This window comes from Chiloscyllium plagiosum, unplaced genomic scaffold (assembly GCF_037043375.1).
Source record: "Chiloscyllium plagiosum isolate Xiang-an unplaced genomic scaffold, Cpla_swu_hap1 HiC_scaffold_32, whole genome shotgun sequence".
NCBI classification, from domain to species: Eukaryota; Metazoa; Chordata; class Chondrichthyes; order Orectolobiformes; family Hemiscylliidae; genus Chiloscyllium; species Chiloscyllium plagiosum.
The window spans coordinates 11859732-11872535 of NW_028270170.1; the positions used below are offsets into that span (position 1 = coordinate 11859732).

At 41.5% G+C, this 12804-nt stretch overlaps 1 long non-coding RNA gene across 1 annotated transcript; it reads right to left on the reverse strand.

Annotated features, from left to right (window-relative positions):
- Positions 1–6262: 6262 nt before the first annotated feature.
- LOC148141747 (uncharacterized) lies at positions 6263–10541 on the reverse strand. The gene is made up of 3 exons (XR_015752435.1): positions 10454–10541; positions 9767–9981; positions 6263–6849 (listed from the first exon to the last, which is right to left on the reverse strand). It is a non-coding gene; the product is annotated as an uncharacterized LOC148141747 (long non-coding RNA).
- Positions 10542–12804: the final 2263 nt, after the last annotated feature.

Sequence of the window (12804 nt, forward strand, 5' to 3'; positions counted from 1 at the left end):
ATACATATTTCCTCAAATCATCTCTAAAAGTCCTGCTTCTTCAAACTGTGCTTCTGGTTATTGACCCCTCTACTAAGGGTCCATATGCTAAATTTAAGTTAATGTTGGGAAATAATTGATACATATGTAAGTATTATCAGGCTCTCTAGGTTTCTTTTCCCTTAGTTCTGATTTGGAATGATTATTCACATTGAAGTATTTTCCTTGACAATCAAGGTCAGATCTCATTTCCTGAGATAAAATGATACTTCATGTTTAGATTAGATTCCCTACAGTGTGGAAACAGGCCCTTCAGCCCAACAAGCCAACACCAACCCTCTGAAGTGTAACCCACCCAGACATGTTTCCCTCTGATTAATTCACCTAACACTACGAGCAATTTAGCGTGGCCAATTCACCTGACCTGCACATCTTTGGACTGTGGGAGGAAACCCATGCAGACATGGGGAGAATGTGCAAACTCCACACAGCCAGTTGTCTGAGGCTAGAATCGAACCTGGGTCCCTGACACTGTGAGGCAGCAGTGCTAGCCACTGAGCCAAAACTTCAAGGCCAGCTGGTGCTAGGAACAGTAGACCCTAACCAAATAATGGCACTGTGCTACTTTGAACATGGGCTCCATCAAATTTTATGGAAATGGTTAACCTTGAATTTAGAGAGATGAGGGTTATGGGGAGATGGCAGGAAAATAGAATCAGATGAGCCATTATCTTATTGATTGATAGATGAGGCTAGATGGGCAAAATAGCCTACTCCTGCTCCTATGTTTTGAATCTAGAGCAGGATGGGTGTACTGCAAATTCATTTGCACTCAGTTTATTGGTATGTAGGTTATCGGGACTGGACTGCTACCAAGTTATGGTATTTACTTCAATTAATCTGAATGATAATGAAGAAACACTGATCAGAACATCAACAGAAGTTTCTTACTGTTTGAAATGCATGTCAAAGAATGCATTTAATATGCAACACAAGAAAAACTGGAAGACTGTGGATCATTGTGTAAATTCACTGGTTCACAAATGACCTTTAGATTCCTGACCCAGTCAGGCCTGCATGTGACTCCAGTCCCACTACCTGAAAGGAAGTCTTCGTCTTTCAGGGTTGCAAATCACCACATTGAGGTGAGCAAATTTCAAATGTTGGGCAGAAGATGTGGCAAAGGAGAAAGCAGTGTAGATGTGTGAGGAAGAACTAATTTGTGCAGTGGTTGGTAATGGCTTGGAACCAACTGCCTATGACAGTGTAGTGGAGACAATTGATGATTTCAAGAAGAAGAAGATGGGCACCCGAGGAAATAAACTTGCAGAATAATGGCGATACAGCAAATAATGGAACTGACTGACTGAATTGCTCTACAGAGAGACGGCATGGACTCATGGGCTGAATGGCCTCCTGAATGCCTGCCATCCCCATTGTCTCCTCAGGGCAACATGAGATGAATAATACATGGCCTTACCACATACTGAAAAAAAATCACCAGAGGTTCTCACCTGTTTTGAAAATTTTAGTCGGTAAATCCCTGCTTTCTTTTTGAAGAGTGTCTGAAATATATATTAAATACATTTATGGCATGCAGTTCAAACTGTGAGAATCTGCTGTTGTTGTTCTGATCAGTGTTTCTTCATTACCATCCTCAGCGTGTACTTTAAACACATCAGAAAATGTACATCTGCAACACGATCACTTATCATTCTGGAGACTATAGATAAAATGTTGCACCAAAGTCAAACAAAAAGCAGCAAATGGGTATTATTTCAAGAATATGTATTTAAAATGTGATCAAATAAACCACAAAGTAGAACAATAGAATGCACCAGTCGTATAACATTCTCTTTTCTATCCCCCAACCCGATTTTCCTCCATTATTTCCAGTGTGACACCCCAGTATCACAGAATTTATAGACACAACCCTCTGATATCTCAACCCAAGTAGGATAAGCAGAGGATTATGTTTTCAGCTGGTGGGAAGTCGAGGACAAAGGGAATGTCACCTTAAATTCAGAGCCAGGTGGTTGTCAAGTAAGTAACAGATTGAATGAAGAAATTAAAGTGTTAATTTAATGGAATTAAAATGCAATACGTACAGCATTTGAATAAGTGCCAAAAAGCTAGTGAGAAAACATTATAGAGAAGTGCAGACCTTGTAGGCCTTGAAGCTGGAAAATAGCCAACACCTGTAAGACTAAAAAAAACAGACAACTTAACAGTGAACCACAAGGATCCATAAAGAGATTCTTTAAAATTTAGTGGAAAGAATTTTTTTTAATATTATTGTAAATATACAATAGTCAATGACTACCTGTCTCTTTCTATGTCACACAGATGACGCACACATATACTGTAAACACGAAGTCATAAGTCAGGCATCTTGAGAAACAAAAGGGTTGAGTTTACCACCAAAATACCTATATATTTGAAACAAAGAATTTCTAAAGAAATAGTACTGGAGCGTGTAAGTATAATTTTCTTTAAATCTTATTTCCTTGAAGATCCTAAAGGTTTTTGAGTTGGATGTCAATGTTGTGTGTAAATTTAAAGTAGAGTAGTCCCATTATAACTATCTTTCATTCATATAGCTTGAGCGTGGCTTTAAGAGAATACACCATTGATCCTTTTGTTTACTCATGGGAGGTAGGTATTACTGGCTCAGCCAGCATTTACAACCAATCCTTAATTATCCTGGAGAAGATGGTGGTGGGTTGCCTTCTTAAACAGCTGCAGTCTTTGGTGTGTGGGGACACCGACATGCTGGAGAGAAGGTAGTTCCAGAAGGATTTTGACCCAGCAACTGTGAAGGAAGAGTGATATAATCCGAGTCAGAACATTATGTAGCTTGGAGGAGATCTTGCAGGGAATGGTCTGTTTCCCTAGTATTTCTCAGAGATAGCGATGTGGGTTTGGAAGGTGCTGTAAGAGAAATCTTAGTGAGTTGTTGCAATGCATCTTGTAGATGGTACACACTGCTGTCACTTAACATCAGTGGTGGAGAGAGTGAATTTTTACTTTTCTTAGAGTAATCACTGTCTGTGTAAGTGAAATTGTCTTTTAGAATTATATTAATTTTTATAATGTTATCCAGAATTGGTTCTTCCAATAAATTTTCATAAGCAATTATAAATAACTTATCATCTTGTACTTAAATCCTAACAACCCACATCTAGATAACAATTTGCTAGCATTCTTAAGGAAGGCTGATATTGGTAACTGAAAAAAAAATTTTGTTATGATTTACCGCTGGACAGATTCTATCTTGAGAAAGTTTTGCTGGTTTGAAAATGCCGGTGGGGGGGCACGGGGTGTGTGTGTGTGTGTGTGTGGGTGGGAGAGGATATTTCATCTATAGCTGTAGACCCAGCAGTGTAGGAATGACCTTCTCTATTCTGTCAGTATGCCATCACCTTCTTTCTACTACCTCACACTGACTCTATCTCTGCTGCTGTACCCATCTCCAACAAAAGCTTAGGCTCTCACTATTGCCTACATCTTCCCTCACTCAATCTCACTCACCCAATCCCCCCACATGACTAACCCTGTCTTTACACTCACTTGGGATGTCTGACCAACTGCACGAGCACCAACAGCTGTGCTACCCATTTACATCTCATTCAATTGCTGCCTTTTGTCTCATTCCAGGAAAAAATGGGGCTGAAAGAGCCAGGAGGGGTGGTGGGGCACTCAACATTCCTTATGAATTCCAGTGGTTCGCACTGCTGCCTCTCAGTGCCAGGGTCCCAGATTCAAATCCACGCTGCCTATGTGGAGTTTGCATATTCTCCCCAGGTCAGTGTGGGTTTCATCTGGTTGCTCTGGTTTTCTCCCACCATCCAAAGATGTGCACTTTAGGAGGATTAGCCGTGTTAAATTGCCCATAGTGTCCAGGCATGTGCAGACTAGGTGGATTGTCCATGGGAAATGCATGGTTAAGGTGGGATTCGCTTTGGATGGTTGGTATAGACTGAATGAGCCAAATGGCCTGCTTCCACAATGTAGGATTCTATGAAAAATGCATAACTTGATTGAAAGTACATTAGGAGATTCTAAAATTATAAAAATGGCGTATAAATGCCCATTCTTTCTTAACATGTTGTGTATACAACATTGTACGTGCAATAGCTACATGTATCATACTTAGATTTGGTGAACTAATCATCTGAGAGTTCTCCATTTAAAGAAATCAGTAAAACTGAGACTTCAGCAGATTTCAGTGTACTAGTATGGCTGGCATTAATTAATTTCTTTATCACTCGCAGTGTGGTTATATTGTGTAGGCTGGGACTGTAAGAACTGCACACTGTGCCAATCATCATCACAAGTCGTGCTGCACTTGACTGATCAGATCACAATATTATAATAAATATATCAAGAGTTTATCACAAGAGACGAGAAACTGCCATGTGACGAGTCACTGATGTGACTAACTTCCCGAAAAAGTCTCATCTTGCCATCCATTCACAGTCATGGCCTTTCGGTTCTAGTGTTTATTGTTAAGTAGGTGCAAGTGTTATTAACTTTCTATGACTTCCTCTGTACCAATTTCCTTATCACTAGAATCATATCGCAGCTTTGCATTACTATTACTGAGAAAGTCGATATTACCTCTGACCCCAAAGCAGCAATATAGCTTAGTTGGCTGGATTAGCTGGCTTCTAAAGCAGTGGGATGCCAATAGTATGGGTTCAATTCCCATCACTGACTGAGTTACTGTGAAGGATTCTCCTTTGTACTGTCTTGCGTGCGATATGATGATCCTCAAGCTAAGTTGCCACCAGTTGTCTCTGTCTAATGAGAGAGCAAGCCAGTGGTCTGATTGGACTAAAGCAACTTGACTTGTAACCTTGGAGTGGAGAATCATCCTTTGCAGATATCTCCATTTTCCAAACCAGATTTATATTTCTGTCTGAGTGATTTTCCCAGCTTTGTGGGGAAATGGCAATATTCTTGTGCCCTGGGGATACACCCATGAGCAAGTGAGGACAAAACTGTCTAAATTCCTCTGCTTAGCAGCTAATATAAGGGATAACATTTTCATTCCGTCTCCCTGAGAAGGATCTAAGTCTGAGGGCCGGGTTTCTTGACCCTGGGAACACAGACTGGAAGATGGTAATGGGAATAGGGAAAATAGTGAGGGGCCACATTGGGACAATTACCATTGTATAGTCGCACCCCTGGAGAGGTTTCTCAGCAACAGTATTGGATGCAGTTTAGCTGCCAACTGAACAGAGGTGGGCATGCAGCTAACTTCAACAACTACAGCTCCCATTTAAGGGCAATTTTCCTGGCCATCTCAGTATAATTGCTTGCCTATATTGGTCAGAGCATTGAGTGTAGGAGTTGGGATGTCACATTGTAGCTGTACAGGACATTGGTGAGGCCACTTTTGGAATACTGTGTACAGTTCTGGCTGCTCTGCAACAGGAAGGGTACTATTAAATTGGAAAGTGTGCAGTAAAGATTTACAAAGTTGTTACCATGACCGGTGGATTTGAGTTGTAAGTAGATACTGGATTGGCTGGGATTTTTTTCCCTGTAGGAGATTGAGGGTTGACCTTATAGAGGTTTATAAAATCATGAGGGACACAGGTAAGGTGAACAACAAAGGTCTTTTCCCTCGGGTAGGGAAATTCAAAAGAGCATTGTTTTAAGGCGAGAGGAGAAGAATTTAAAAGGGAGCTGAGGGACAACGTTTTCATACAGAGGGTGGTTCATAATTGGAACGAATCATAGAATCCTTACAGTGTGGAAACAGGCCCCTTGGCCAACATGTCCACACCGACTCTCCAAAGAGTATCCCACCCAAACCCATTCCTCAATACTCTACATTTACCCCTGCCTAATGCATATAACCTACACATCCCTGAACACTATGGGCAATTGAGCATAGCCAATCTACCTAACCTACATATCTTTGGATAGTGGGAAGAAACCAGAGCACCTAGATGAAACCTACGCAGACACGGGGAGAATGTGCAAAGTCCACACAAACAGTCGCCCAAGGCTGGAATCAAATCTGGGTCCCTGGCACTGTGAGACAGCAGTGCTAACCACTGAGCCACCATGCTACCCAGGACTGCCAGAGGCAGTGGTAGATGCGGGTATAATTGCAACATTTAAAAAACATTTGAATTGATACAAGAAAAGGGAAGGTTTAGAGGGATATGGCCCAATGCAGGCAATTGGGACTACATTAGTTGGGGCAAGCTGGTTGGCATGGACGGGTTGGACCGAAGGGTCTATTTCTGTGCTGTATGATTCTGTGTCTCTAAGTGTCTCAGAACCTCTGATTCCATCCATTGTTGGGGTCCTGAAGTGCTCAGTAAAATCTTGTCCTGTGTTGTTGCTGGATTGTATCCCATTTGGTTATTCAGAGACCGGCATTCTAATTTAAAGCAACTTCCAATCTGCAGCGTCGTTAATGACCTTCACTGTGCCTCTGGTCCATTTTCTCAGAAAACATTGCGTTTTAAGATAGGTAGATAAGAACCGCCCATTACTGGTTGTCGTGTTAACTTTTATAATAATATTGTTTCTTCTTTTTCATACAGAGTGAGTTTGAATGTTGTCACATAGCCAACTCTCCTTAAAGGTCAAACAGCAAAAATATAGACCAATGTAAGAGACAAGTTAACCACAAATTTTAAACACAATACTGCACTAGCATAATTACAGGTTTTGGCTTTTTATTCTTCTTTTAATCCTCACTATGATCTTCTTCAGAAAAGTTGCTTCCTTTCTGGGGCACCATCTCACAGGTAGTGGTCACTGTCTATTCATTTGTCAATTGGTGTTTCTTCAGTGAGGACGTCTATCTTTGGCTGACCTCAGATTTCAATTCAGTCCAACCTCAGGCTGAGAAATATACATGCATTGTTGTTAGTGTGAACAGGAGCAATTAATCAGGACTGTAACCAAGACCTTAACCGAGGGAATTAAATCTATTTGTAGCACCAACATAAGATTTGACTGGAGAGCAAATTACACAGTGAGATTACTCAGCCTGTCTCCTCCATACTGACCCATTGAAAAACACTAACACTGTTGTTGTCAGCTTGCAATTGTTTTTCTCAATGTGTATCAATTCCTTTTTGAATTAAAGCATTGAATATACTTCCATCATTTTTTCAGGCAGTGTGTAGCAGATTATAACCAGTCTTTGCCTCAGCTGGTTACTGATACCCCTGTGAATAGGGGTTTGTTTGTTTCAAATTAGAGTAGTGCTGGAAAAGCACAGCAGGTCAGGCAACATCCGAGGAGCAGGAAAATCGACATTTCGGACAAAAGTACTTCATCAGGAATTCTATTATATTTCTTCTTAACTATGTTTACTCTAAGGAGGATAATCCCAGTATTTCATCCCTGCACAGGTCTATAAAATCTCCTCTACATCCTTCTTATAGTCCAGATTTAGGCACAACACAAAAGCTGAAGCCTAACCAATGATTTACACAAACTTAGATCATAAGATCATAAGATGTAGGAGCAGAAGATCATAAGATGTAGTCTGCTCCTCCATTCAATTAGATCACAGCTAATCTGATCATCCTCATGTCCATTTTTCTGTCTTTTTGCTATAACCCATGAGTCAAAAAGTGTGGTGCTGGAAAAGCACAGCAGGTCAGGCAGCATCTGAGGACCAGAAGAGTTGACGTTTCGAGGATAAGCTCTCCCTGATGAAGAGTTTATGCTCAAAATGTTGACTCTCCTGCTCTTCAGATGCTGCCTGACCTGCTGTGTTTTTCCAGCACCACACTTTTCGACTCTGATCTCCAGCATCTGCAGTCCTCACTTTCTCCTAGTTGACTATAACCCATGAGTTCCGTGCAGATTTAAAGCTTGGATATGTCAGCCTTGAATATCTTTAGCACAGTTATATTACTTTATTCTATTTCTTTGAAGTGCAATCAAAGTTCTTGACCTACTTCTTAAGGAATTCTGGTGGCTCTATTCTGCATGCCAGGAAGTTGCTGATGGTTTTGAATTTGGTTACTCAATATTGTCACAGTAGCTAGCTGGAGAGAGCAGCTCATATGGAACAATGGGTAGAGTCCCTGTCTCCGAGCTTGAAGCTCCAGGTTCATGTCTCAGTCCTGGACCTGATGGCCAAAGAAGGTGCTTTAACAATTCAGACAAGCCATTTGAGTATTAATGCGTAAATCCTTACAATAGGGGAGATTTCTGTCGGTCTCATAAAGGCACAGAAAGTTTGACGTTCCACCATCATTATCCATAGCTCTAGTTTACAACCTGCCTTCTTTTTGCAGATCTACTGAGTTTCTCCAGCAATTTCTGATTTTGTTTCTGCTTAGAGGTACATGTTGCTACAGCTATACAGAATACTTGGGGTGGGGTTGGGGTGATGTTGTGCCAAATGTCTCAATTGGATGGATGGTTGGTAAGGATCATTTTGGTGGCAACAGCATAGGGTGTGATCCCGCTATAGCTGAAAGATAACGGAGTGCTACTTAAGTACTGCACCTATCAGCTAGCCCAGAATTGAGACCTGCCTCATTGTCCATCTGTCGAAAGATTTGCCTTCGATCAAATGCTGGAATAGGCTTTGAAATTCACAGCCTTCAAACACAGAGTTGAGAGTGCCTCCAAGTGACCAAGCAACAGAAATGGCAATTTAAAACAAAAAAAATCATGGGGTGTGGGTGTCATTGGCTAGGCCAGTATATAGAAGAAAGTGAGGAATGCAGATGCTGGAGATCAGAGTTGAAAAGTGTGATGCTGGAAAAGCACAGTAGGTAAGGCAGCATCCGAGGAGCAGGAGAGTTGACATTTTGAGCATAACCTCTTCATCAGGATTCAAAACATCGACTCTCCTGCTCCTCGGATGCTGCCTGACCAGCTAGGCCAGTATATGCTGTCTGTCCCTAATTGCCCAGAGACCAGTTCAGGGTCAACAACATTGTTGTGGGGCTGGAATCGCATGTAGACAAGACTAGGTCATGACAGTAGAATTCCTTTCCGAAAGGACATTAATGAACCAGATGTGTTTGTTTCTACAACTGACAACGATTCTGTAGTCATACTTAGGCTAACATCTAATTCCAGAGATTTTTAAATTAAGTCTAAATTTCACCATCTGTCATGGTGAGATTTGTACCCATATTCCTTGTTCATTAGCCTGTAGGTCAGAATTACGAGTCAAGTCACATTACCGTGACACCATTACCTCCCCTTATCTATGTCTCATGTGGCTGAAAGTCTGACTGGGGATGAGGAATACATTGGCTGGTCCATAACTCCCTCATGGTAGAGGGGCAAGACTATTTATGTGGTCAGCCGAGACTCAGACTGCTCTGCAGTGACTGTTTAGCGAAAACATCCCATAAACATCAAAGCCTGCGGAATTAAAAATAAATCTAAATCTGCCTTAACAGCAAAATTATTACTTAATTAATAAAAAGTAATTAACAAGTTTTACATAAATAGAGTATGTAATGAGAAAGTGTGAAATGTGAATCTCATGACTTGTGAGCTAATCTTCACCTGTGCATTATAAATAGATGGTTTACCTAATACATTGCCTACTTTCTTTTGAGTTCAATTTTCTACAATGAAATACGTTTACTTCCTCAATCAAAATCTAAATTCTCCCTAATTATAAAAGAGATAGGCAGCTTGCCAAGAAAATGTGAAATGAACTTAAAGAGGCTAAACAGTTATTTTAAGGTAGGAAATTATACCTCCCTTGCCTCACAAACACATTAGCCGAGAATTTGAGAAACACCCGTTTATTTGCCTGAGCAAAGGACCTTACCTCTGCTTCAGCCATGTATAAGAGATGTCCTTTGTTAACTATGCATCCAGAATGTCAGGTTGTGTACCTCTGGTCACCGATCAGACTTAATGCTCACTGGATATTCATGACATCTGGAACAAACAATCTCTACTTTCCTCAAACTGCATGGACAATGTTGTCCTCATAACAAGTGCAGGGATTCTGCTCACAAATGAAAACAGGTCTGGCAGCATCTGTGGAGAGAAGACAAAGTTAGTGTTTCGGGTCCAGTGACTTCTTCAGAACAGAAATTCTGCTAATGGAAATTGAGCTAAATTTCTATGTGGACATGTTGCAAAACTGAATTCAATAAAGCTGGCAATATGCGGGCTGGCATATGGAAAGAAAATGCCAATTAAAACTGCTGTTTAATCATTGTACAATCTTAAATGTTTGTGTCCATGAGTCTCCTAATGCCCTCTGAAGAGCCTGGCAAATTGCCATGCTGCACAAAGATAGCCCAAGATATCCTACCCAGTAATGGACACTAATGTAGCCATGACAGATCATTACATTTAAGACGGAGATTAATTCTGGAAAAGTCATATGATTGACTGCCTAACATTTAAAAAGGGTCACCAGAGAAATAATAGCCATGGGAAGCAATGAAATACAAAAGAAAAATATTTCAAACCTTTGTTAATTAGGATAGAATATATTCTTTACCTCCTGGTCCCTAACTCATGCTCAAACACATGAAACTTCAGGAATTAGAAGCAGAAATTTTAACATAGACTTGGTATGTTCAAGTCAAATTCTGGGCCCTTATGATTTGATTCCCTGGCTGAGATCATTAACTCACTACAGACCAGGTTGAGCCATTGACATATGGTGCAGTGTCACATCACGCAGTGCGCTTATCCACTAAACCATTGCATGATTTACTTAACCTTTCAGAAAAACCGTAATGTATTTACTCTTGCTCTCTCAGGTCTTCCGCAGGCACTCGAATCACCAGTTTCTCATGCTGGGACTGCCTTGGTTTGCGAAATGCTACCTGATTCACACCTGATAGAGAGGTGTCAATTTCTAAATTATTCATCTAGAGATTGATACAGACAGTTTTTTGCAGGCATTGAATTATTGTCACATGGAGAATTTGCATTGGTTTGCACTTCCTTCCTGGAAAATGGTCTTGTTTATCATGGTTAAAAAAAGACAAAGATAAAAGCTGGCATGATCAATAGAACGGTGAGAGCAATGCATACCCCCAGTGAGCAAGCAAACATGTTGCTTCGCACCAACAAACGAGTCAGTAATGACTACTGCGGATTTAAAATGAGAATCGATCAGAAGATTGCATCAATCTGCGTTACAGAAATAAGTTGCATTTACCTAGCACCTTTCACTGTCTCAGATTGCCCCCAAAGCGCTTTGCAGTCAATGGAAGGTTAGTCACTTGTACAGAGGGAATCTTGGCAGCCAATTTGCACGTAGAAAGAGCCCATACACAGCTTCACGTCAGCTCTGATGAAGAGTCAGCTAGACCCCAAACATTAGCTTGCTCTCTCTCCATGGATTCTGCCTGACCCGCTGTGATCTCCAGCATTTTCTGTTACCAACAAAAGTTTGCAATACTCTCAGTCATGTGATATCAGTCTGAACGCTGCAGAAAAATGTAAATAAATGACCAGAGGTTTCTGTTCTGTGATAATAGCAGATGAACACAAGACACTTGTTGATGTTTTCCTGCAGTTTTAATGGAGGTGTTACCCTGCTTTAACTGAGATGACACTTCTGTTAAATTAGATTAGATTAGATTAGATTAGATTATTTACAGTGTGGAAACAGGCCCTTCGGCCCAACAAGTCCACACCGACCCGCCGAAGCGCAACCCACCCATACCCCTACATTTACCCCTTTAACCTAACACTACGGGCAATTTAGTATGGCCAATTCACCTGACCCGCACATTTTTTTTGGATTGTGGGAGGAAACCGGAGCACCCGGAGGAAACCCACGCAGACACGGGGAGAACGTGCAAACTCCACACAGTCAGTCGCCTGAGTCGGGAATTGAACCCGGGTCTCTGGCGCTGTGAGGCAGCAGTGCTAACCACTGTGCCACCGTGCCGCCCACGGTGGCACAGTAGCGGAGAAATGTCTATATGGATGTGTTCAATGGCTGATACACCAATGCTGCTAACATTGATATCTAAATTCCAAAAAATAATGGATGCACAGGAATAATCTATAATTAAATTTGACTTGCCAGCTCTGGTTGGGTGTATTCCTGTAGATTTATCACTTGAGATTTTTGGATGGATACATGAATAGGAAAGGTTTGGAGGGGTATGGACCACAAGCAGACAGGTAGGATTAGTTTAGGATTATATTCAGCACGGTCTGGTTGGACCGAAGGATCTGTTTCTGTGCTGTATTACTCTATGACCTTGTATCTTAACCTCCTTGAAATCCACACTCCTGCCATCAGTCCCTCCTTCCAATCTTTCCACGGCCAATGAGGAACAGATACTTTCAGTTGAATTTTCCCACTTTAGATTTATTTCTTGATGATGGGACTATTTTTGGCTCCCGAACCCGGTTGCTCCAGTAATGGAGATCCCTGTCAATCTGCTGGGGAGCATCTGATTAATGAGGAAGAGTGGGTTGGGGAGGCAGCACGGGTGACACCGAGCATTTGACTGCAAGGGTGGCTGACAGCGTTCAGCGGGTCTGTGGTGAGCAAGCTACTGCCGTGAATGGGACAAAAGAGAGTGCAAGGCAATGGAGGTGTGAACAGGCTGGAGGAAACAGCACCCATCTCTTGAACAGCAGTACTATTTGCAACTCAGTATCCAGGAGGTAGGCACGCTCTTGCAAGCCATTGCTCACTAGTCTCTGCCTGTGGATAACCACCTCAGGCCTGCCGTTTAATACACATAGCGTGCAGGTTGCATGTTATTTTTTATGCTTCTCACTGTGCGTGAGTTGGTGAGCTGCAGAAACTGCAGGAGTCCTTTGCACTGCCAATAAGATTTCATTACTCATTGAAGTTATTTGCTGATTGTTTAATTC